The sequence below is a fragment of the Vespa velutina genome, chromosome 1, assembly GCF_912470025.1.
Source record: "Vespa velutina chromosome 1, iVesVel2.1, whole genome shotgun sequence".
Taxonomy (NCBI): domain Eukaryota; kingdom Metazoa; phylum Arthropoda; class Insecta; order Hymenoptera; family Vespidae; genus Vespa; species Vespa velutina.
Genome location: NC_062188.1, coordinates 19,354,334 through 19,381,833, shown reverse-complemented (window position 1 = coordinate 19,381,833; position 27,500 = coordinate 19,354,334). Strand labels below are relative to the sequence as shown.

General features: G+C 40.0%; 1 protein-coding gene across 11 annotated transcripts in view; it reads right to left on the bottom strand.

Annotated features, from left to right (window-relative positions):
* The window catches only part of LOC124956326 (transcription factor Sox-2-like), a 325,693-nt gene that overhangs the window by 240,868 nt on the left and 57,325 nt on the right, over window positions 1–27,500 (bottom strand). For 10 of the 11 annotated variants that reach the window (XR_007103226.1, XR_007103231.1, XR_007103220.1 and 7 more), the window contains one exon: window positions 27,432–27,498. The exons of the other annotated variant lie outside the window; for it this stretch is intronic. The gene's annotated coding sequence lies outside the window, so the exon portion shown is untranslated. The remainder of the gene's footprint in view (window positions 1–27,431; window positions 27,499–27,500) is intronic. 11 annotated transcript variants of the gene reach the window in all.

The following is a 27,500-nucleotide window of genomic DNA, read 5'->3' as shown; positions in this document are numbered from 1 at the left end:
ATGCTTCTCGCATGATGGATCGAGTTAATGCAACGTATTAAGCATTTACGCAGTATACAAGCGGTCGGTTCGCGTTGATCTAAACTCTAGCAAGGGGTGAGGGTGAGGGTGAGCGTGGGAGAAAACGCAGTGGGTGCTTGCCCACAACACGCAGGTAGTACGCATATCCCCGTGCCCTGGATATCCTCCAAAACATATCATCCTATATATATATATATATATATATATATATATGTATATATATAATAAGTGTCGAATAAGTGTGTATCAAGCATCCTATAAATTTTCTTCCTTACTATTCTGACATTCTGAATTTATGAAATAAGTAACGATCATTAAAATGATCATTAATAACAGGATTGGCATTTACATGACAAAAAGGGGGAAAAAAAAGCAAGGTACTTTTTGTTCATAAAACATAATTAGACTTTGTTTCTAATAATTTGTTTTTGTGTTTTTGCGCTATCCAAACTAAGATATATATCGTATCCTTCTGGTATTACGCTAAATTACTCTATATCTTTACAAGTTCAGCTTTTTGTTGAACCCTTCCAACTAAGGATCCTAAAAGGGAAATGATCTGCCCTGACAGACTTATAGAGCAACAATAAAATCTTCCAGTTGTACAGCTTCGAATAGATCGTTCATTCTTGACCATATCTAACTTGCACGATATCAAAAGGTATGATGAAGTAAAAGAAGATATAAGAAGAAGTAGTAGCAAACGGATGGATTTTCACGGACGCCAAACACGTCCGACATAGAGCACTCACTCGGTGCATTTGACTCTCTAAAAGGATTTACGAGGATACATGACGCTGACCCCACTCATCGTCTTTGAAAATCCCGGCCCTGTCGGAATGGATAACTTTCTATGGGGTGGCAAGATTTGGAAGTGTATATATTCGTGAACAATATGTTTTCTCGTTGTTGTAGCAGGCAGAAAGAAGAGGCACGCTTGCCCCACGTAGGGTCGTCGTTTTCGCCTTTGGGGTGGTTCGCAGTGCTTGTAACTCGGTTAAACTAGCACGGATATTTCATTAGCCAACCCCCGAACAGAAAACAGAGAGAGAGAGAGAGTCAACCCCACGCACGACGACCCTAGGAAACCGCGGACAGAGTAAGATGACAGAGAAAGACGAAGAGTAGAAGAGGAGGAAGAGCAAAGGCAAACTCCTTTCTCCATTCTCCTCCTTTTCCTCTTTCTCTTCCTCCTTCTCCTTCTCCTCCACTTCTTCCTCCTCTACCTCCATCTCTGCTTCCTATTACTCTTCATCCGTATCCCGTCGCCTCGTCGTTCGTGCTCGTCGAATTAAGTCGAGTACCGTGCTACCCCACTTTTCTCTAAATCGTTGACACAACGAATATATCGCCTCGTAAAGCCTATCCCTTTCCCCCTTTTTCTCTTTCCCTTCATCAAGCCCTTAATCGGCTGTCGGGAATGCCAAAACGATGAGAAACGATTACGTAGCTATTCTTGAGAATGAACTCCATATTTTTTTTTTGCCCCTCCTTTTTATCTTTTCTCTTTCTTTTTTTTTTGTATCTTTTTTTTTTTTTTTTTTTTTTACTTTTTCTTTTTTTTTCCTTCTTTCTTTTTTTTTCTTTTTTTTTTTTTTTGAAATTTTTATTTCTCCTTGTTCTTAAATCTAATCGAAACGAGATAAACGTCGTGATACAAAAGAAAAGAAAAGAACAGAAAACAAAAGAATAAAAAGAGAAAAAAGAAGGAAAAGAAAAAAATAGAGAGAATTTTATCTCCGATGCAAGTGCATTTCTGATACAACTTAGTGAGTAGAAAGAAGGGAATCGGAGGTTAATAGAAGGATACGGTTGGTCATTGCGGAAGGGACTCGGTGTTATCACGGACATTAGCTTTCAACCGGTCTCTCCCTGTATATAAAAGAAGCCTGAGGGCAAGCATTATTCGGACATTGTCGGTGGTACCTTCTTTCTCTCTCTTCTTATCCACCTTCTACCATATTGTCGTCTTCCTTCATGGAATGCTCTCGTGTCTCTATGGAGAAAGGACGAAGGCAAAGAAACGAAAGAAAGAGAAAAAGAAATAGAAAGAGAAGAAACGAAGGAAGAAGACATCGCGGCGTAAAGAGCATCGACGAAGGCAAGAGAGAGAGAGAGAGAGAGAGAGAGAGAGAGAGAGAGAGAGAGAGAGAGTGCTTCTTATCAGAATTCTTGGTCCGTTTCGCCGTCACCTTGTCGCAAATCCATTCGCAGTTGGCGAATTTCCACTCGTACACGTTTCTCGAATCGGGACGAGGGCTGCGTTCCAATCGTACCAACTTCTTCCATCGGTACCTTCGACCTTTTTTCTCTTTTTTGCCTTTCTCTCTCTCTCTCTCTCCCTTTCTCTCTCTCTCTCTCTCTCTCTCTCTCTTTCTCTCTGTCCGTCTCTCTCTTTCTTCCTCCCTTTCTTTCTTTCGTTCTCTCCTTTTCATTTCCTATTACGTACATTCGTGTTGGAAAAAAAAGAAAAAAGAAAAAAGAAAAAAGAAAGAAAAGAAAAGATAAGATCGACTGAAAAAAAAAAAGGAACCCTAACTAGAAACGTAGTATTAGTATTTGTCAGAAATTCGTCGCGTCAATCGTTTTATTAAAAATATACATGATGTTTGTACAACAAGGCATGTACTTGCGTATCTAATTATTCGGTCGGTATCATGAATTAACAAGTTAATGAAGTTCGTTAATTAATTATATCGCGTTAAAAAGTTTCCAGTAAATCTACTCTGTGCACGATGTTGAAGGGTTCCTGATATTTTTACTTAGAGAGACGGGAAGCAATTATCCGCTTGAAAATCGCAATATTCCCTCCGTCGCATCGTCCTCACTTTTTTCCTTCCTCTCTCTCTCGCTCTCTCTCTCTCTCCCTCTCTCTCTCTCTCTCTCTTTCGCTCGTTTGTGCTCACGTTTTTTATTCGAACCAATGGGGTAAAAAAGACTGAAATATTGACAAGCGGTATCTCAACAAATTAGCCCGATGAAATGCAGATGGGACACAAAGTGAGTGGCGGAAGGGCGAGGACGTGGAAGAAGCGGGAACGAAGGATAAAGGGAAGAAGAAGGGAAGGGAAGAAGAACGGGAAAAGAGAGAGAGAGAGAAAGAAAGAGGAAGGGAGAGAGAGATAGTATCGGAGAGCTTACGGCGGGGGTGACTGAGGATGAATCAAAGTAAAGTCGTTGAGACTCATTGAACTGGAAGTAACCGACAGAGTGCCTTCCAAGCCCGGCACTACTAATCTTATGCAATTACTTTACAATTCACTTTACCGGTTGGCACTCACTGCCAATAGAACAATCTTTGAAATCGAGTTAACCCTCGAAACTTTTCAACGCGTACGTGCGCCCGCGCACAGTCGTAGTTTTTTCAAGAAATCCTACGCGGACTCGTTCTTCTTATTGCTTTACCATAAAGTATAAGGGACAGAATGATATTCCTCTATAGTATATTTTATTTTTCTTTTCTTTTTACGTTTGTTCTTTTTTTTTTCTTTTTGTTTTTTTTTCGATATAGAACAATAGATACCAAATCACATACGGTTTATGCCGATAATCCATCAATGGATTAATAATGAAGGAGAGAAAAGTTACAATATGAAAATATAGTTATATGCAATGTCATATCGGTCAATGAACTTACTGTGATCAATAAATTGAAAGTACGCACGTCTGGAGTGAACTTCGTCGAGAACGAAAGGATTTATAAAGAGAAATAGAGATAGAGAGAGAAAGAAAGTAAGAGAGAGAGAGAGAGAGAGAGAGAGAGAAAGAGATTCGATATCAATATCTTCACATGGCCTGAGAATCCCCGTCTCATCCCAATCCAATCTTAGATATTGAAAAACTACAAGGCCTTCCTAAACAATCGAAGCCCCATGAGGGCGAGGAAGTCGGGTGCCATTTCATTAAGGAACATACATACATACAAACATACATGTTGGACCTCCGCATGGCGCGTTTTTGCGAGCAACTTGAAAGATGCGTCAAATGAAATTGGTACGCAACATTGGTACTCGATCTTTATTGTTCGTCTTCGTGCACGAACGGGCTTTGCTGTTGTCGAAAAAGCAAGAGAACAAAAAGAGGGAAGAAAAAAAAAAAAGAAAGAAATAATCGAGAGCGTCTAGAACGTGCAGAGGTTACATATGCGTCGGAAAGAATAAAAAAGAAAAATATCAATGAAGGGACAAATCAATTTGTTAAATTTAATTTCGATCGACGATCAAATAGATCAAACAAACAATTACTTCAAAGATTTAGATAGTCTCTATCACGATATTCATCGTTTGACATTTTAGTTCCTTCCTATCTCATTATACTGTACCACTTGAAAGGCAATTTTGTAGTCAAAAAAATTCCTCTGTTACCCTCCGACAACAGCTGCGACACCGGTTGGCCTAATCGTGTTCTATTAAATAAAAGAAATCGGAGAATTAATTTAATACCTATCGAAATTCGAGTCGCGTTCCACCATAAAAAGAAAATCTAAAAAAAAAGCATCTAGCCATTATAGTAATTACTCTATACGATATATAGTTATGTAATCCAAGTAAGTATCCTGTTAGAGGATAGAAGCAATCTATTACTGGCTGCACTCTATCTATCTGTCTGTCTTTCTCTCTTGCTCTTCTACAATCTCGCTCGTATTTAGGAGAGATCGCTCGAATGAAAATTATTTACATCCAAGTTTGCACCTCATTATTCGTATACCACATTAATCGTTCAAATTAATCTATAATATTCTAAAATAGATAATATTTCATTCGTCGTATCAAAGACAGATATTTTACATTGGAAGACAGACGGTTCTCGACGAATCGTTTGAAAAATATTTGATATCGGGCTCTCCCTTAACGTCGAGGTGATTATAATTGTTTTCTAACTGTGGCCCTTTTAACGATGGAGAAAAAGAGAAAATAGATCAGACAAAACAGTACCACCATATGGGCCGAAGTCGAACGAAAAAAAAAAAAAAAAAAAAAGAGAGAGAAAGAGAAAACAAGAGAGAAAGAAAAAGAGACAGAAAGAAAGAAATAGAGAGAGAGAGAGAGAGAGAGAGAGAGAGAGAAAATGCGTTAGAGAGGGAAAAGCAAAGCATGTTCACTCGCTCGCTCGCTCGCTCGTTCACTCGCTAGTACACGCGTATAGGTTTCTGCGAAACAGTTCGCGTTTGTGCAACGTACCCAGAATGAATCGTAGCCGCGATCGGGGTACGCCCATGTAATCAAGAGACTAGGGAGGCTGCTGACGGTCCCCTTCAAGCTAACTCTCTCTCTCTCTCTCTCTTTCGCGCGCGCCTAAACCCACCTCCCCCACAATCCCCGCCTTTACAAGTATATGGTGAGCCGTGATTAACTTTTCGTTGTGACGCCGCGCCCTATTCATTTGCCATTCATTCGCGTCCGCACGGATTACGGGTATGTGCGTACGAATGCGCGCGCTTGCGTCATTCCGTACGAACGTATACGTGCGCAAACGTCATCCCTACGTGTGTGTGTGTGTGTGTGTGTCATCGCACATACATCAGAACATGCGTATACAGTACGTTTTCCCCCGTACGCGTTTCGCGAGCACATGCGAAAGGGGCCGAGAACCACGATGGAATCACTGACTGACCGACCGACTGACTACAAGCGAGACAACGTTTTCATGGACCTCAATCACTTTCTCGTTGATTGGATTTTTCTTTTGTTCGAAAGCTTACATCGCAATTACGTTGAAACGAATTAGTACCCTCGAACTGGCCTGACTCGCGATATCTATACGATATGGGTTTCTATAGGATCGACAATTTCTTTCAAAAATTTCTTTTCCGTTCGACTATTGGAGAATCCTGTGTTTCATGGATTCATATAAAAAGTTGGTACATATGGTGGTCCCATTCGTAATCGTCTAAATAATAACAATGCCGTATAAAAATTTTCATTTTCAAGTTTTTTTGTATATATATAATTTTATATATAATTTTTATGTAGTTTTATATATAAATGATAAAAATAATTTACTTAAACGCTTCAACGTAGATCTATATCATTGAATTAATTTATGATTTCGTTGAGTAGTCTCGGCATCCACTTTAAAGTTCGAATCCATATAGTGAGTCACGGTCTTAAAACCGCGCCAGTGACAAAGAGCAGAAGGGGTTTCCGCCCTCTTTGGTCGAAGATTTAATGCCCGTTGGTTATCAGAGTAATCGCGAAACTCAGTCGTCCTCGTCGGTGTTCGTTCCCCCTTCGTCCTTACCCCCGCAACCCTATTTCGACCACCCCCACGGAGCGATCGTTGATTGAAACGTTCTGATTGCATCCCCCAGGGGGCGGCATGCGGGTGCCACATGGGGGTGGTTACCTCTGAGTCGCACGAGCCCCTGATCGGGCGCGTACCCACTTATTTGGTAGTCTAATGTCTAATATGGACGTCACCGTGACGAGAACGTTGATGATGTCGGCAGTGACGGGTTTGCGGGAACAATAGTGAGCCCCTGTAGTGTTTGGATTTTATGGTAAGGAGTTGATCTTATCCCTTAGCCCTTTGACTTTTTACGTAGAAAGATGTAACCTCGTAATGTCTTGATTCTACGAGTTCTTCGAATATCTTCGATTAGTACTTTAAACCTAACATAAATATATATATATATATATATATATATATATATATATATTTATGTGTGTGTGTATGAACAAATAGAAACAAAGTTGACAAATATTTCAAACATTTCAACATAATTTAAATATAGTATAAATCGATTGACATAGTCACTAGTAGGTAAGTATATTTTTCCCTAAGATAGATCGAAGATCGCGAGTTTGAAAATGCGAATTGAAAATCTGGTACGCGATAAAAGATGCAGAATGAAGGGGAGCGATTCTTGGGCAATTTCTCGAGGCCCCTTCGTATGCGATAAAGCGTCGTCTTAGAGAAACGGAATGCTGAGAGTGAGAGAAAGAGAGAGAAAGAGACATATAGAGAGTAAAAGAGAAAGAGGGTAAAATACGAGAGTAGGGTAGTCATCGGTGGAGGAAAAGGGGCTGTTGCTCACGGAGGATGGTCTATCAGCATATTTCAAAGATAAGCCTCGCAGTAGTCCCCTGCTGAGCCATCAGCCATAATAACAATCCGATATGATTACGCCATAATCGTAACGCGAGCGCGAGGCTCCGCTAAAATTATGCCGGTGAATTGAGATACCGTGTTTTACGTCTTCCAAAGTGCCTCGCATAAACAAAATTAAACGACTCCCCGAGGCACGAGACGGAGGATTCACACCTCGCATCGTTGAATTCACCGTAATCGGTATCTCCTAATCGTGTCACTAGTTTCGCTCTCGTCATCTACTATCTTTTTATACCAAATACAACAACAAACAGTTAAAAGAAAAAATCGAAACAAACAAAAAAAAAAAAAAAAAAAAAAAAAAAGGAAGACAAAAAAATAGAGAAAAAAAAACAAAAAGAGAAAAAGAGGAATGGCCGAGTTATCTTCGACGCTACGGGTTTATACGTTTTTTCGGTCACTTGCGTAATTGCGTTTGACGTAAATTCAGATTAGCGAACGTTTCACGTTCGATGAGTACGTTATTAGATTTTTCGTTCCACTTGTTGCAACATATTATGTGCTTCCCCGTATTCCCAATGCTTTTATATAATTTCCTTCAATAGACGAACGAGCAACGAACGAGTTGGGCGATACGGGAATGGGATAGAATGGTGTGTGGGTGAGATTCATTAAAAAAAAAACACATTATGCCGGTAAAGTCATAATTCCTCGAGAAATAATTACATCGGAAAACTTACAAAGCGACTGACCGTGGAAACATAGAAACGAATATTCATACCGACGACTACTATACTTCGCCGTACAAACGATGATTGCTACCGTGGTGCCGACAGCGACGGCAATGGCGACGGCTACCACGCGTATATATTCGTTATTAATTAAACGACATAGAAATTTGTCGGCTATTCTGGCCAGGAGGTGGCTTTTTCATGAAAATAATTTGCCGTTTGCGCAATAAGTTACACGGCGCGAGCGGAACGTTTAATAAACACCGACGAGAACTCGTTACGTGTTCGCTCTCTCTCTCTCTCTCTTTCTCTCTCCCTGCCTCTCTGCCCCCCCCCCTCTCTCTCTCTCTCTCTCTCTCTGGCTGATGATGACGGCGACACGTACGTGGAAAAGCTAGAGAGAGAGAGAGAGAGAGAGAGAGAGAGAGTCGCCGCAGCCGATATAAAATACGACCACGATTTTACACGGAACCGTGCGTTTTTGTCGCGGCCTCGACAATACCGATACGTTTTTAACGATTCGCATCACGAAATACCAACCCGTACCACGATATACAAACGTATATCTACATCTATATAAAAGTTAACTTTCTATGTATGTACATAAAGTATACGTATATATAGTATCGTATGTATGTATGTATGTATGTATGTATGTATGACGATTGACGTGATTCAGGTTTCGTAGCGACGTATAATTCCAAATAGTTACGTCATCGGCGCCCGTACTATACGCCCGGTTATTTTTGCAATCGCAGGTAATTCTTTCGGCTCCGCATCCGTCAATTATCGTCCGGCCGAAAATCGGACGATATCGTATACGTAATAACGAGGCTTTTTACGAGTATTAGACTTTACGAGTATTCGCATGGTCGGTTAATACGCCTGCTCGTCCAGTAAAATACATCATCATCATTGGTGGACGGCAATCATCATTAGTAAATCGACAATGTTTCATATTCGATACAAATCGAATGCGATCGGAACGCGATGAAATCAAAAGAAATATTTTCGATTTGGCGATGGAAGTGTTCGATCGTTCGAACTACCAATCTAATTAATATATTGGGAAAGGAAATGTGTGAAAGAAGAAAAAAAAAAAAAGAGAGAGAACAAAAGCAAAAAAAAAAGAAAAATAAAATAATACAAATTGGTTTCGCAATTTCAATAAAAAAAAAGCTTTTCCCCGGATCTACGTTCTTCGATCGTTAAAATGATTAAAATCAAATAAGAAAAAAAAGGAGGAATGAAACTAAATAAAAATATTAATTCATTCTATTCATTGTCATCGTCGTCTTATATTAGCCACGATAACGTATAACCAATGTCCTCGGCGTTTTAGCGATAGCCATGGAAAGGCACGATACGGAAAGGCACAGGACGGAAGCCCCTTCCGTTCTATTCGAAGGGAGAGAAGGGTTTCCCCAAGGAGAAGGCGGCTTACTCGAGATGAAGGTGGAGAGTTGGTTCGAGGTGGCTATACGCTATATTCTCGACTCCCAGAAGATCGGGACAATGCGCCCTCGACGTCACTCTCAATACCTCCAATGTCGACGAACGAAGGACGAGAGAGAGAGAGAGAGAGAGAGAGAGAGGGCGGGAGGGGGAGGTGGGGGAGAGAGAGAGAGAGAGAGAGAGAGAGAGAGACTCGAGAATCCGAGTCTAGAATGGGGGAGAGAAGTTCGTCCGATGAGGGTTAGAGGAAAAGACATGAAGAGCGAGAAAGCTCGAGACCGATCGGCAGTCAGCTGACGGTGAACGAATAGATTAGTGACGAAAGCTTACGTAGAAAAAGGGATTTTCGCTTTACCGTCCTTTTATCCGAAACGTGATTTACCGAATTCACTTTCTACCGTTTTATATCCTACCCTCTTTTAAAATAACAATTGAAATTAGTGTTAACACGCGTAACGATATATTAGAGATATATAATGGAATACATTTCTCTGGACGCGTGCGCCCACTACGATCATCGGCGAAGATAGACGTTAGAAAAGGAATAGACAGATAAAGCGAACGAAAGAGAATGAGAGGCGGAGGAGAGGAGATATTCCGTTCGGCATTATCCGTGCTGTAGTATCTGATGACCCGCCCAAGGCTGCGTCTGACAGCAGCAGCCGGGAAATGAGGACTTGTAGGAGCTTCGTCGTTTATGGGGTCGGGGGAGGAAAAGTGGGTAGGGAGAAGGGGTGATGGTGGGTGGAGAGGTGGGATGAAGGAGGTCGGCTTTTGCGGAGGACACTACGCGAGGGGCTCGACGACGGAGGAAGGAAGAGGCCGAGAAGGAAAGCCGGAGTAAGGCCGGAGGAAGGCTAGAGGAAAACCAGAGGAGGCTGGACGAATGGTGAGGGTGGACGAATGGGGGTTGAATGAGTGGGGTGGGAGGAGGAAGAGAGTGTGGTGGCAGTCTTCACGTCATGCACTTAAATATGTACCGAGATAATACCGTCGAGAGGACCTGCGGGGTTCGCCGGCTTCTCGAATGGAATGGAGCGTTCCGGAGTGTTTCAGACAGTTTGTTTACCAGCCGAGTGTCTCTCTCTCTCTCTCTCTCTCTCTCTCTTTCTCTTTCTCTCCCCTGGTCTCCCTCGAGTCCACCTCACCTAACCCCTTCGTACCACCATCCTCGATGAATCGACTCTTTCGTTGGATTCTCGAACGGTACCGCTCTCTTCTCTTCTGATCAATCGACATCTATTCGAGATATCGTTTCAGAAGAAATCGAAGGATAATTTAATCAATCTCAATACGAAAGAATGACAACAATGTCCTAGAAAAGATTACAATGATTTCATTTTCTCTAATCTCTTCGGACTTTTAATAAGGTTGATCGATTATGAACGATCAAAGGGAAGATCGACGATTAAAAAAAAAGAAAAAAAAAAAAAAAAAAAGAGAGAAGTGTCGATTATGATAAAAATCTTATGAGGTCGAAGAAGCCAGGACGTGGTTTTCGTAAAGGGAGTACACGTGTCCGTGCACGCACGCGATGGGGCGATAGGAAGTAACTGTATACGTACATATATATACATGTATATATTTATGTATATATATATATATATATATGTATGTATGTATGAACATACGTATGGTACGTACAACGTACGTAGGTACGTACGTAGGAAGTTCCTAGCCCCATCGTATCAAGAGCATATGCTTGCGTATGCGTAACGCGCTGTGTGTGCATATGCTAATGTGAGAATAAACGGTTCTATTAGAAGAGCCAACAAACGCCCCACTCGATGAGCGTGGGGATTTGAATATATAAATACTCGAGCTCCCAGTGGGTAGACGCATGTACACGCCGTCGGATATACGATCTGCATACGTTCCAGCTCGAGGGTGTGATGTTTTAATCCAGTACCAAAAGAAAAATTCTTTCTTTCTTTTTTTTTTTCTTTTTTTTTAATTTTTTTTTATTTTTTTTTTTTTTTTTTTGGAAGAGAGAAAGAGAGAGAGAGAGAGAGAGAGAGAACATTCTCCATTTCAATCTTAAATCGCAATTTCTTTTTTTCCTTTGTCTTTTCCTCCAACCACTTAATTATCGGTCGATTTGTTCGTTTGTAGTAAGAAAAAAAAAAAAAAAAAAAAAAAAAAAAAAAATAAAAGAACAAAAAAAGAAACGATATCGAAGAAAATACTCCCTATAGATATATTCCTAATGGAAAGAATTCTTACACAGTGGAGGAACAATTTCCAAGGGGATATTCGAGTGGTCGCCGCCCGGCAACTCAAAACCTTTCTCCGTTCTACTACCTCCACTCTCAAAATGTATCTCCCAAATAACAATCCCACCACTACCTCCCACCCCCTTCCATTTCCCATTAATGGCTTGAGTTTTGTCTTAAACCGGCCAAAGCCGTCAATTTATCTCCACGTTATCACGTACATTCCCGACAACAATACTTACAAAGATTTCCTTTTTATATTTTCGCGAGGTCGTTCAAATATTTTTCTCAATGACGGATTATAACAGGCGGTAAAAGAGAGAGAGAGAGAGAGAGCGAGAGAAAGAGAGATTCGTTTGGAATACCGAAATGGTCGTCAAAATTCTCTTTGAACGAATCCAAACGGGCGCGATGTATAAGCCGTGCTAGACGTAAGAGACGAGGCGAGGGAGGTTAAGAGGGGAATCTCCGGTTTTCTTGGCGGCCAAAAGGAGAGTTCTCAGAGCCGTGGCACTCGGCTAATGGATGCCGGGAGTCTTATGGCAGCGTGAACCAAGAGAATACGCGAGAGAGAGAGAGAGAGAGAGAGAGAGACAACGACAGAGCCAAAGAGAGAGAGAGAGAGAGAGAGGAGAGAGAGAGCGCCGCGACGCCAAACTTTAACTCGTTAATTACCGGCGCGAGGGCAACTTCTTGCAGGCGCTCGAATATTTCAAACTATTGTGTTCGTAAACCCCTCGGGCTTGGCTCGGGCAAGACGACCTTATATATGTGTATATAGTTATATACTACTAGTCCTGCACTCCTGCTCCTTCACCAAACTCTCTCGTCGTCGTCTCGTACACAGTCGCGCTCACGTACGCTCACTGATACTCCTGCAAATCGACGTTATGTAGTAAAACGTGAACGGGCGCTTGGTACTACCATGGCTATCTTTTATCTCTCTCGCTTTTTCGCCCTGCCAACGTCTACGGACGAATGTCCTAAAAAGCCCCGACTACGCTCGAGTGTCGTAGAGCTAAGAAAGAGCTTGAGAGAGCGAGCGATTTAAGAATGAAATTCGAGCGGAGGGTAATACGAAAAAGTGAAACGACTTAGAGAACTTCTGGCCAAGATATTCCGGTAGAAATCATAATGCCGGATGGCGTTTATATAAAACGACCTACGAAAGAAATATCATTTAATGTATTATATAATATCGTTAATTATCGATCATAATTGATAAGTTAAAATAATTCCTTTGTATGTGTGTGTATTGATCGTTTTTAATAATCATATAATATAAAGTAAAAAAATAATAATGATTGGAGAATGATCGAGTGAAGTACCTTGAACGAAAAAGTATAATAAACTAAATGTGGAATGTCACATTTAACTGGTGACGCTGATCGTGGGCCAATTCGTACATAACAATTCGTTAATTGTCGCAATTATTACGATATTATAATTCACCCTAATTGCATGGCCAATCGGCACGCAAAGTGCTTAATTGCATCTTCCGCGAAGGAGAGACGAGGAGATTGCTACGGGATACGGAAGAGAATGGAGAGGTGAGGTAGCAGGGAGAGAATAAGGTACATGCAATTAAATTAATCACCACCACTCTTGGGTACAATGATAATCTCTGTAACATTGAAACCCTTTGAAAACTTCATGGATATGTTTGTCGTATTTTCTTATTTTGGCTATTGTCGGAGGAAACTTGTGGATAAGGGAAAGGGATATATAGAGTTAGAGAGATAGATAGATAGATAGAGAGAGTAACAGCGAGAGAAAGAGAGAGAGAGAGAGAGAGAGAGATAAGGGACAGTAAGAAAAATAAAGAATGAATTGAGAAATTTTTTATTATATTCTAGCGAAAGATAATAATACGCGTAATGAGAAGAAACAGAATGACAACGAAAAAAAAGAGAGAGAAAGAGAAAGATAAAAAAAAAAAAAAAAGGAGACAATTGGAAAGTAAGGAGTATTTAGCGGAGTAGTAACGGGATGAAAATGAGAGAATTTGAAAATATAAGAATCTTGACGGGACGTTAATAATGTAATTCGTGCAAATATAATATTAAGGATAAGGGTAAAGGGAGAAAGTTTAAAATCGTAGATAGGTCGATCGAAAAAGAAAGGATTGTGCTAAGAGAATAAACGCCAAGAGAATTAATTAATTAGAAAAATCAGAAAGCCAACAATGTTAAAGAATTTTATAGATGAGCACAGTCTTTGAGAATGTTCAAGAATTAAATGGATCAATATAAATAACTTTTACGTAAAGCAATTCTCATAAGATTTTATCGTTGATTATTTTACAAGATTATTATTAAAATAAGGTTTCGACGATGTTCTTCTTGAAGAGACGAACTGAACGCGGAGGAAAATGAGACAGCGGAAAAACGGCGGAAGTTGCGAGAAAGAGGAAGAGGAGAAAGAGGAGGAGGAGGAGGAGGAGGTGGTAGAAGGCCTGCGACGCTTATTAATTTTCCGTTTCTTTGTTAGGGAGTAGAGAGCAAAGAAAACAACAACAAAAAAATCTGTCTGGACGTGTGTGTGTGTGTGTGTGTGTGTGCGTGTATGTGGATGTGGGTGGGGTGCGCGCGCACGTCCCCCATCCCCGTTCTCCTTAGTACCGACAAGAAGACAGAAAAAGAAATATGTTTAACGAGGTACTTTGAAAGTAATTCCCGTTTCCCCTACGATGTTCCTTAGTAGGTACAGAGCATACGAATAACGCACCTTATGCACGCGAAACAAGAGAGTATATTCGCTTGAGTGCTGGCCGGGTATTTTGCGAGTGCCACCAACCCAACCTGGAAAGATCGGCCTACGTTACTAAGAATTCTAACTTATGAGAATTGAAAACTTTTATTTTGCGACATAATTGCTCATAGCTCGTTAGAACAATTTGTTATTATTATTATTATATTTTATTATTATTATTATTATTATTATTATTATTATTATTATTATTATTATTATTAGTATTATTAATATTATTATTATTATCGTATAGCAAAGATTATTATTTTCTTTCTCTTACTTTTAATACTTTTCTCTTTCTTTTACTTTTAATGCTTCCCTCCTTCTTTTACTTTTAATGCTTCCCCTTTTTCATTTACTTTTACAAGATTATGCATCTCTTTCGGCAAACAACATCAAATTCATCAACTTTTCTAACGAGAATTAATCTTAACCTGCAACGTAGGATGAATAGTAGAGGAAGCTGTCGGAATTTGGTGAGATCGATAACGTTCCGTCGTAAGTACGAACGGATGAGAGGGAAAAAGAGGATACGAAGAAAAAAGAAGAAAGGTAACAAGAAGAGAAAAAGGAAGAATATTCAGAGAGATATTATTCGTAGGAAGGAAGTTCTTGAGCAAATGTGTTGGCGATCAAGGATATGTATATATAAATTCGTAGGACTAATATATTCCAGGAAAAAAAAAAAAAAGATCTTATTAAAGGATGCGGCACGATGGAGTGCAATATTTAAATCTAATATTGTAATGATAGATTTTAGTTTAAATTCAAAGAAATCAAAGGAGCTTCGAAAATATATGAAATACTCTTAAATATATTGCAAGAGAGTGTGTGTGTGTGTATATATGTGTGTATTATAAGAAATTTAATTTATTAATCTTAATTAAATTATAATAACTGAAAGAACTTAGAACGAGAAACACAAGTAATTAATACGAAGGAGATCTTTATGGTGAACGATATGTTCTTTGTGACGTTGCTTCGATAAAGACTTACGAATTATAGAACGAGAACTCGTACTATTGTGTATCTTTTTTTTTTTTTTTCTTTTTTTTTTTGTCGGAAGGACAAGCTGTCTTTAATGTCGCGAGGTTGATTTTTTTGGCTTTGCTTGGCCACGCTACGTGCGTAAGTGTGTGTAATATAGTACATTCCGAAGCATTGAATGCCATTGTGTTAAAACGGATCCTATGGGTTTTTCGTATTGCCAACAATGAACGTATAGACTGACTTAAAAACCTTCGACCTTCCAAGATTGGGTCTTCCGTTTTTCGAAAAATTCCATTCGTTCCTTTTTTTCTCCTCCTTTTTTTTTTTTTTTTTTTTTTTTTTTTTTTTTTTTTTTTTTTTTTTTGGAAATCCACCCTCGAACGCATTGAATTTTATTACCAAGCGGATCTTCTTCGTCTTTATGAAGTATTTACTAGCGACATAGAAACGCTAAAGCATCCCCCCATTAAAAGGTTCGAAGCGCTACCTATCCACGCTCTAACTAACTGTGAGTTTCGAACAATACGTAAAAGGAATAACGAAGATGAGGCTCGATACCTATTGTTCATGAACGAGCCGATAGTTTCCTCATCTGCGATCGTATATTCGCGTTAGGTGTTCAGCTTTTTCTTTATCTTCGGGAAGGTGGATAACGTGCATATATATATATATATATATATATATATATATATATATATATATATATATATATGATTATTTTACAAGATTATTAAAATAATGGAGATCCTGAAAAAAAAAAATATATATATATATATATACATATACAAGAGAAAAAATGGAGACCATCTTAATAATAAACAGATTTGTACGGCAAACATTGATACGTGAACGAATCATCGAACGAATATTCATCGAATTAACAAATATTCATCCAATCCATATCTGTAGTTGAGTTAACACAGAGAGACACCACACAACCAAGATGAAGCACGATGTCTATTGTTCTTAAACGAGCCAGCCGATAGATTCCTCATCCGCGATCGTAGATTCTCGTTAGGCGTTCCGCTCCTTTCTTTATCCTTCCTATTTCTCTTGGAAAGATGATAGAAAGGTAAGAAAGAGGAGAGAGGAGAAAGGAGGAAGAGAGAGAAAGAGAGAAAAAAAAGAAAAAGAAAAAAAAAGAAAGAAAGAAAGAAAGAAAGAAAGAAAAAAGAAAAAATAGAAAAGAAAAGAAAGTAGGAAGGGCACTTGGTGGATAAACGTGTACGTGTACGAGAACGAACGATGGTAAACCCATCATAATAATGGATGGATTGATTTAGCAAACATTCATACGTGAACGTTCAACCAAGAATATTTATCGAATTAACGAATATTCGTTTATTCATACGTGGAATTGGTATAAAAAAGGGACAAACGAATATGAGACTCCGATGCCCATTGTTCATAAACGAGCCGATAGATTCCTCATCAGCGATCGTAGATTCTCGTTAGGCGTTTCGCCCTTTTCTTTTCTTTCTTTCTTTCTTTACTTTTTTTTTTTTCCTTTTCTTTTTTTTCTTTTTTTTTTTTTTGCTTTTTTTCTCTCTCTCTCTTTTTAATCTTTTCTCGTTCTACTCTCGAAGAAAGACGGAAAAAGATGATAGGAAAAGGAAAGGAGTATGAATAAGAAAAGAAGAAAAAAAAGAAGAAGAAGAAGAAGAAGGAAGAAAGGACATCTGGATAAGAGCGCATATGTACGGGATAGAAGACGGTACGCCATCTTAATAAGCCATCCACGCGAGGATCGGTCGAGCGGATATTCGCGAGAAAGGGTGTGTGAGAGAGAGAGAGAGAGAGAGAGAGAGAAGTTGTACCAGGGTTGAGTTGTACTCGTCGAAATAACGCCTCGAAGAAGAAGAAGAAGGTGGGAGACGAAGCGAAAGGCGCGATACCTTATACCTCTCTTTCTCTCTCTCTCTCTCTCTCTCTGTTTCTCTCTCTCTCTCTCTCTCTCTCTCTTTTCTCTTTTTCTCTCTTTTCCTCTTCGACACGGGCAAGCTCGTTATTCGAAGTCTTCCAGGCGCAGGTGGGGCACATTCTCGAAGGGTTTATCCGAGAGTAGTGATGCTAACCGTGAAAGAGAGAAAGAGATGGACGATGATTTTCGTGGTAATGGAAAGAACGAGGACGGCGGTACATCGTTGCCATTGCCGTTGCCATTGCCGTTGCCGTTGCCGTTGCCGTTGCCGTCGACGACGACGACGACGATGAGGAACGAGGATGATGGTTGGATACAGTTCTGTCGGAACGGGATGAGGCTAATGGACAAAGGGGCACGGGCGAGAAAATGTTCTATATAGAGAGAACGTAGCCGTGAAAGGGTGCAACCAACGATTAACAACGGGAGGAACGAGAGAGTGTCAACGAGAGTGTCGTCTTCGTGCACCGTTTTCACGCGGTCGTCGTTGTCGTCATCATCGTCGTCGTAGTCGTAGTCGTAGTCGTAGTTGTAGTTGTAGTCGTCGTCGTCGTCGTCGTCGACGTCAATGTCGGGCTGCGTCTTTCTCTTTCTCTCTTTCTATTTCTCTTTCTCTATCTTTCCAACCCTTTCTCTTCTTCTCTCTACACTTACTTCCATTCCTCGTTCGTGTTGTAATTGAAAGACGACGCGTGTATCTCCCTCGCCTACCAGTCAGCCATCCGAGTTGACGACACCAAAAGAGAGAGAGAGAGAGAGAGAGAGAGAGAAAGAGTTACGAAACTCCTCATCGCTTCCTTTGTTCTTATCCTAAGTCTCTCTCTCTCTCTCTCTCTCTCTCTCTCTCTCTCTCTCTCTCTCTCTCTCTTTCTTTCTTATAAGGATAACGATAACCTCGAATAAGAAAAAAAAAAAAAAATATATATATATATACGTAACGCATCCCGATATGAATCGGCTATAATAATCTTCTTATCGTTTAATCATGCAGAAGAAAATGTTAAATGGATAAAATAACAATTAATTTTGTAGACCCTGAGAACAGCGAAGGGTATTATCTGTCATTTTGTATGTGTAAAAAGTATTTTATTTCTGAACTGAGAAAGGAAAAGAAAAAAAAAAAGATAAGCCGATAAAACATGGATCGCCCTTACAAAGCAAAAAATTTTCAAAGCCTTCGGAGATTTTCTTGGCTGACGTTAACCCGGAAGTTGCCTGCGAAGAGTCGCACATGGTGGTAGCGATGACGAGGCCTTACTCTCATTAGTCATGAAAACTCGCGCATGAATTATGACCCTTAATTTACACCGGACCCTCTCCTGTTTTTCCCCCACTAAGCACATCCCCCGCGGCGGAGGAGGATGTCCGGAAAGTAGTAAGCAGAAAGTAGGCTAACGACGTGGAGATGTACGTGAAAAATATGAGCACACCTCGAAAAGCTTACGTACCGAGTATAAAATCAATGCGAAGAAGCGGCCTCGCGTATAAAAACAACGCGATGCTGCTTTGAGAGAAATGGATATTTAAATGTGGAACATTAAAAGAGCGTAGAAATTAATGAATATTTTATCGAACATCGAATATAGAATAGACAAAGTATTTTGTATATATAATAATAAATGCACATTCAAATATTTGATTAATCCTGAAATTAATAATCTCATAAATATTCTACGATTTTTTTTTCTTTTTTATTTTATTTTATATATATATATATATATATATATATATATAAAAAATATATATATATATATTTTTCTTTTCTATACAATTACATATACTGTAGAATTGTCTATTGTAAATAATTATAATTATAAACGTAAATTGTATATTTCAATCATAATTGTATGTACCAAATAAAATATCCACCACGTAATGTTTTACTCATATCAAATAATTAAATGATATAAAAAATGTATAAATAATTTTTGAACAACCCGAACTTTAAACTCGTATTTTCCTAGACGAAACAACACGCGAGAATTTATCCAACGGAAGAAACGTGAAACGCACGTCTCTCTCTCTCTCTCACTCTCTTCATTCTTCTCTTTACTTCTCTCTCCATCTCTCATTCTCTCTACTCTTTTGAACGCATAGCACGTGGAATGCTACCGGTATCACGGCGGCGTTCGTCGCGAAAGAGGCACGCGTGTCGCTTTGACGCGTCTCCTACGCAACGCGAGTGCGAAAAAGGGCGGTTTGAAAGAAAAAAAAAAAAAAAAAAGAAAAAAGGAAAAAAAAGAAAAAAAGAAAGAAAAAAGCAAAAGGAAAGGAAAAAAAGAAAGAAAAGGGAGGAGGAGGAGGAGGAGGAGGAGAAAGGGGGAAAAAAGGGCTCGACCTTCCAAGGCAGTACTCTTTCAACCACCCCCAAAGCCCACCCCCTACGGGCGGCAATGCCCTTTTCACGCACGTCACGGCTGAATTAAGCGCCGTGGCACGGCGCGAAAGGCGAGATAAAAAGGAAAAGGAGAGAAAAAAAGAAGAAGAAGAAAGCGGCTTGGATGAAAAGGAAAAAGAAAAGAGAGAGAGAGAAAGAGAGAGAGAGAGAGGGAGAGAGAGAGAGAGAGAGAAACACGCTAAGCTGAAGACTCGAACGTGTAACTCCATCGCTTGCGTTTGATCCGCGAGTGTAGAATTCGCGGCAGAAGCCACGCGTTAACGTAACTTCATCGTGTCCTTCTCAAAGCTTGTATATATATATACACATGTGTGTGTGTGTGTGTGTATATATATATATATATATTTTTTTTTCTCTTTCTCTTGATCCCTTTAGGCAAGTACGACACCCTCGTCCGTCGCTGTTTCAAATCGAGAAACACGCACGTCGTCTGGTTCAAAGCTCATGCTTGCTTGTAAAGGATCGGCTCCTTTCTATCGTCGTCGAATAGATCCGGGCCATGGTTCGTGAGCGCGATGATAATTAGCTCGCGAGCTAATTTCCCGCCAATTGTCGCACGCACAAGCTGTACCGACAGAAAAGACAGAGAGAAGACAGAGGAGATGAAGTTATGAGAGAGAGAGAGAGAGAGAGAGAAACGTCAAAGGATATATGTATATACGTCTCGGTTCGATGATTCAAAAGAGAGAAAGAACGTTCGTCTTTTTTATTTTTATTATTTTTTATATTTTTTATATTCTATTTTTTATATTCTATTTTTTTCTTTTTTTTGTTTTTTTTTTTTTTTTTTCTTTTAAGGATTCTCGGTACGATAACGATGACGATCGACCGCCCTTATCGCTTTGAGATGAGTTTGCGATTGTGCCTGACGTTGAATGATACGAAACACGGGATTGATTTATGTTCGGCGCGTTCCCCTAGAAAATGAAAAAAAAAAAAAAAAGAGAAAAGAAATAAAAAATAGGAAGAAAACGAGAGAGAGAGAGAGAGAGAGAGAGAGAGAGGGAGAGAGTGAGAGAGAGGGAGGAAAGAGGGTTGGGTGACGATGACTTTTTCGAACGCGATCGCTACACTTTTTATAACTCCTGCTTGTGCTCCTCTTTCAAGTATACTTTGTATGGGCTCTTCTCTCCGCTGTCACTTTCAAATACGATCGAAGGAAATTGTCAAATCGTTCGATTCACAAGCTCGATCGAGAGGGCTCAAACGGTAGGCACACTTTTAATGAGTTTTCCAATTTTATTAAAGGGGCTACAATTTTTTCAGCTAGAAATCCCCGATTTAAGAGGGGTGAAAATGAAGTAATGAAGAATCCATGGGGATTATTTACGAAGAAAGTTCTTCATGCAAATTTCTTCCATCATCGTAAATCGATGTTTCTCAACGTTACGATGTTTCATATCGTAATACATAGATACCCGTCTTATACGCACACACATATATATATATATATATACACATGTACAAGTACATACGTATATTGCTCTAGTTGTCTAATTTGAACAAATTAAACAAATTCTTCGTGCTTGAGGGAGGAAAAAAAGAAAAAGAAAATAGAAAGAAAAAGAAAAAGGAAAAGAAAATTCATCGAAAAGTGACACGACCGTATACACTATTGTATATATTAAAAAAAGAAGGAAAAAAAAAAAAAAAAAAAAAAAAAAAAAGAAAAAAAGAACTATATGCAATTTGTGTTTTAAGAGATTCTCGAAGAAATGTAGATTCGTAATGACACGTGTGCGATCGTGTTCCCGTCCATGAGCTACCGAGAAACACACGGCTCGATGCGCCGTTGCTGCACCAACGTACTTGGTGAACATAAGTGCGAATTGCAACACCAACGCCGACAACTCGACTTCCCTTCTTCCTCTCGCGTGCATACGCCCGCCCCCTTACCCTTTCCATACTTTCCACTCTGTTCTCCATGTCGCCTCGACGACTACAGAGGGTGGTTGCGAAGCGAGTGCCGTTGCGTGCATAACGTGCGGACGCGCATACTAATTACGGCCGCTTCCATTTTGCAGCATCCGACGCTCGCAAATCCTCCCCTACTCTCCTACTCCTACTCCTACTCTTCTTCCTACTCTTCCTCTTGCTCTTACCACGTTGCTTCTCTCTCTCTCTCTCTCTCTCTCTCTCTTTCTCTCTCTCTCTTTCTCTTTCTCTCTCTCTCTCTCTCTCTCTCTCTCACTCTCAGGGCTGTAACTAGTCGAGCTCATTCACGATTAGCATGAGATAAGGACACACGTGGTGTCTTTTGATTTTCCTTGAACGTCTCTATCTATCTGTATTTCACACACACACACACACACACGGATTACCTCTTTGTTTAATTGAAAGTAAGCAAAATAATTGAAAATGAAAGAGAATTGACAGATCGTCCTATTACATTTGAACGAATAATAGAAATCAATCATTTCTATGATAAAGTTTTAAATTAATATGACTACGTTAAATTATACAAATAATCGATAGAATATATTTATTATGGAAGGCGTTAATATAAATATTTAATTCGATCGATATTAAATTTAGGTTCCTTTTTTTTTCTCCCTAAACGATATTATCTAAATGATAATTTGTCTAGGTCGATGAAATTTTACGAAAATTTATTCGCGATGGTACGTATAAATGAAAGAAAAAAAAGGCACGTCGCAGCGACGTCCCTGAGAGGATTTACCCTCTCTCGATCCTTCCGTGCATTCTGTCGTCTGCTTTATCCCTTTTTCTCTCCTTCACCCGGTGAGAAGAGCCTTTAATTAACATTTCGATTCTTGGAAGAGCCGTTTGTGTCGACCGTCGTCGTCGTCGTCGTCGTCGTCGTCGTCGTCGTCGTCGTCATCGTCGAGCGAGCGAGCATCGTTTCCACAACTGCAGTCGTCGCATCGACGACCAACGTTTTTCAGTTACGACGAGAAATGAAGGGAGGGGGAGAGAGAGAGAGAGAGAAGAAAGGACGCAAAGGGAAAGGCCGAGACAGAGACAGAAGATCTCTTTGTCACCGACGAACTATCCTCTTTCGTATTTTGATAATTAGTTCATTCGCCTCTACTAATTATATTACCTTTTAACATATAATACTCGAGTTAGAAGATAACAAGGATATATAACAAATGCAAATGCAAATACAAATAAAATTCAAATACGTATATATATATGTAATATTTTAAAAAATAATCCCCAACGAATCGGAATATAATATATCCACATATGTATGATATTAAAAGAAAATGATTCGTTTGAATTTTGACAAAGTCAAAGAAATATTTTACATTATATATTTATATATAAATATATCTTTTGTTTTAATGACTAATAAAATCTACGATCATTAGTTGTACATAATTTTATAATTGATTCTTCGTTATCATTATTATCATTAAATCAATAAAAAGATTTAGAAAATTGCTAAGTTTTCTAAAGATTAATATCAAACTAATTCGTTCGATAATTATAGAGAAAACTTATCTATCAAGTTAGTACGACGTCGTTGTACTTTACCACAGTGACGTAGAAAAGCACGATCGAGTAATCGTTCGTCGAGAACGACCCTTCGCAAAATTCGAAAAGTTTCCAGAACCGTTCGTCGAGGGGGAAGAGAGAAAATGAGAGAGAGAGAGAGAGAGAGAGAGAGAGAGAAAGAGAGAAACTGAGTTTATCTCTCGTCGTCCTCTTACACCACCGACAGCGGCGGCAAGCCCATCGAGGCTCGCAATTAGGGGCGTCGGGTGGCTCCGCGACGCTCCACGACGCTACGTCGCCCTTTTGCCTGTTATTTAATTGGGATGTGCAATTGAATGACACTCGGTACGCGGCCGTAACGGGAAAGAGTTGTCGCCGTTGGTGCCGGGCCTAACGACGCCATTGTGGATTCCCACTTCGGGCTACTTCAAATCTTTTTTACGACTCTCTCCGACTCTGTACACCTCTTTCTCCCTTCCATCTTCTTTCTCTCTTTCCCCTTGCTATCTCGCTGTCTCTCTCTCTCTCTCTCTCTCTCTCTCTTTCTCTCTCGCTCTCTTATCTCTTTTTCTCTTTTTTCCCTCTTCTTTTTATTTTTTATCTTTTTTTATATTTTTCTTAATCTTTCCCTTTTATCTCTTTCCTTTTCCGTGAAACGAGGATTCGTCGGTAAGAAAACGGCTCTTTAAAGATAACAAGAAATATCGAGTCTCTTCGGGAATTTATTATAACGATCGATTGGTATTCCTCCTCGTAATTCGTTCGAACGAGTTTCTCTTAAGCGCGAAGAAAAATAGTTCGTATAATAACGATAAAACGCGATCTGTCTAAGGATGATCGACGGTTCGAAGAACGCCAGAGTCGGTTCGCTATTGTTATCGTCTATACTGTAATTCCAACGAGAAAGAAATAAGCCCCGTAGGATCTACAAAGGGGGGGGGGGGAGATGGAGGAAGGGAAGAAGGAGAGAGGGGGCAAGGAGAAAGGGCAGGGAGAGGGATGAGGCGCGGGGTCAGGAAAGAAGGGAAGGAGTTAGAGAAGGTTAGAGAAAAATAAAGAAAGAGAAAACTTTCGTACACTCTTTAAAGTTCCCATTTTCCTTCTAGGAGAAAATAATCTTCCGCGTTAACCTCGCTCTGCTGTACCTGTTTCGTATTACCGAAGGCCCCGTCGTATCCCGACCGAACGATAGCAACCATGGTCGTTAAAAAGAAAACGAAGGATAATCTTCGCATTGTCGCCTCCTTTTTAAAACGTTCCCTCATCTCGGTGCTCGCGGATATGGATTAAAGCTTAAGTTCTCCTTGTCATGAGCGACGAGCTACGATCTGTGAGAAAAAAAAAAAAAAAATTTAACACGTAGAAACTTGTTGTTGTTTGATCGATAACAACGACGATGACGATGACGACGACGACGATTACGACGATTGGCTAACTTCGAATATATTATTCACGTGAAAAAAAAAAAAAAAAAAAAAAAGAAAAAAAAAGAAAAAAAGAAAAATTATGTAAACATATTTATATGTGTGTCTACGTATACACGATGAATTACACGAGATGACGATCAAAGGAGACAGGGAGTTATATACATATATATCGTAAATTATCTCGTAAGACTCATTTCTTCATACCTATCCGAAACCTCCGTACTGGTGGATGAGGAAGCGAAGTAGAAAGGAGAATAAAGAAAAAGAGATAGATAGATACAGAGAGAGAAAAAGAGAGAAGAGAGGAGAGAAAAATCGACGGAAACGAAGTTGTTGAGACGTACTAACAAGAAGGCGCCGAGCGAGAAAAACCAAGGAGTCCCTTAACGAGATCACCTTCATGGAAGACGCAGCGATGCAGATTCCCAAGATATCCCGTAGGACGACGGAGGAGACACCCTTTGGCACTCTTCTTCCCCGGAGAAGGCAAGAAGAGGAACGAAGGAGGGAAAAAAGGGAGAAAGGTAAAGAAAAAAAGAAAAAAAAAAAAAAAGAGAAAGAGAGAGAAAAGGAGAGAGAAAAATTGAGAGAGTAAAGGAGTGAGGAGTGAGGTAGAAGGAAAATGTGCATCTTGGACCACTCGAGGCGGGCTCATTACGCCGACAATAATTAACGTTGCTTAAAGTGTCGTTACGGAAATAAGCAGCGAGTGAATGAGAGAGGTACGCGAGAGAGGGTAAGAAGGGACGAAGGATCCGAACCCCGTCTATCCATCGCGCTGCTCTACGTTAATAGAAAACGTTTCCATTGGAGCCCTCGCCCTCGTTCGTTGCCCCTTTACCATCGGCAGTGGAACCATCCACCACCAACCACCACCACCACCACTACCACCACCACCACCATCATCATCATCACCACCACTACCACCACCACCACCACCACACCACCACTACTACTACTCCCATCCCCACCAACACGAATACCAACAACACCATTACTACTACTACTACTACTACTACTACTACTACTACTACTACTACTACCAACATCTCTCGCCATCTCCCGACGTCGTCCGCGTTGAGAATATAATTCAACGATTCTCCGGCTTCGAGCAGAAGAAGAAACGAACGAAAGCAAGCAAGGAAGAAGAGGTGGAGGAAAAGTAAGAGAAGGAGAAGGAAGAAGAGGTGGAGGAGAAGAAGAAGGAGGAGTTAGAGAAGGAGGAGGAGGTGGAGGTAGAGATGGAGAAGCAGCCCCAGCGCTGAATGCCCAATTATTATATCGCGAAATATCTGCCAGAAAATTGGATAATGCGCGACGTAGAAGACGAGGCGGCTGAAGGATGAAAAAGAAGGAAAGAAAAGCGATGCGGGGCTCCAGTGGAAGGGGGGACGAGGTAAAAGAGGAGAGGTTGGATAGCTCTGGAAGAGATGGACTAGGGTCGACGAAGGGCGCTGCAAATCTACCTCATGCTCTCTCTCTCTCTCTCTCTCTCTCTCTCTCTCTCTCTCTCTCTCTCTCTCTCTCTCTCCTTTCTCTCTCTCTCTCTCTGTCTATCTTTCTCTCTGTTTCTGTCTCCGCCTCTGTCTCTGTGTGCAAAAATCTACGTATATATACATAAGTGAGTATGCGTCTGTATATATATATATATATATATATATATATATATATATATATATGTGTGTATAAAAAAAAGGAAGAGAAAAAAATGTACGAAGACACATATAGAAAAGAGAGGATTCTACGTTGGCGAAACGAAGGCGCAGAAAACGCCAGTCAACGGCAGGCAGTATGCGGAAACCGCGGCGGAATGACACTCGTGCTGGCGCTAATTGGGCCCTCGAGGTGACGCCAGCGAGAGGGATGCTCGCTCCTCTCTTCCACCATCCTCCCAAAGCCTCCCTCGACCTCCAACCCTCCGTTCCTCTACCATTACCACCTCCACCTTCTCCTCCTCCTTCGCCACCCTTCGCGAGTCTACATCGCGCGCGCGCTACCAAACGACTCGGCCTCGTAGACGCGAGAAGAGGCTTTTCGGGGCTTGGAAATGCCTCGAGGAGGAGTGGGTGGAGGCCAAGAGAAACAGACTACGCACATATATTTCCGTATATATGTGTGTATATATATACTCCTATGTATGTATGCATGAATGTATGTATATAGCAGAAAGAGAGAGAGAGAGAGAGAGAGAGAGAGAAACTGAGAGAGAAAGAGAGATAGAACGAAATATCGTATTAAATCTTACCGGGTGCACGCCTCTACCAAGCTCCTGCACGGACGCCCGCGCGTTTCTGCATAATTATGTGCAACGGGCGTGGCGCGGATCACGCGCTTCGAGAATCGTGACGAGAAAGTCACTTTTCGTTCGACGACACCGACCGACCTCGTTCGAGCACATTGCGATCGGGAGGAATCTCTGGTTACCAACTAACTACTCGTCTTTTTCCTATATTTTCTTTTTATCTGCTTTACCTATCTCTTTATTTTTATATTTATTTATTTATTTATTTATTCAATCCTATTTTTTTTTTTTTACTTCTACCTTTTCTCTTCTTTTTTTTTTTCTTTGTTCTTTTCTTTTTCTTTATCAAAACCGACACAAAAAGTAAAAATTATTTAATAAGCGAAATATATAACTTTTACAATAGGACGGGGTATCGATCGATTTTGATAAAGGACTATATCTTTTAATTAGTTTATAAAAAAATTAACGATTTTGCTATTGTATTTTTCTGTTTTTTTTTTTTTTCTTTCTTTCCTTCCTTTCTTTTTTCTCTTTTTCACGAACTTTGACAAATTTTTAAATAAGCCGATGTGTACACGTTATATCGCTTTGATCATTTTTATAGAAAATTTGTATTAAAAAAGAAAATAAAAATTCTATATACAATTTGTAAATGTAAATATGTATATCTATTTACACGTAACGTAGGCATTATATTAAGTTTCTGTTAGATAGGGAAATATATAGAACAAAAGAACGAAGGATGAGAAATACGTTTGCGTACTCACCGTGCGAGAAAGAGGAAATGTTACGGACAGGCTGCTGCTGCAACAAGTCGCAGATCGTGCGATTCCTCT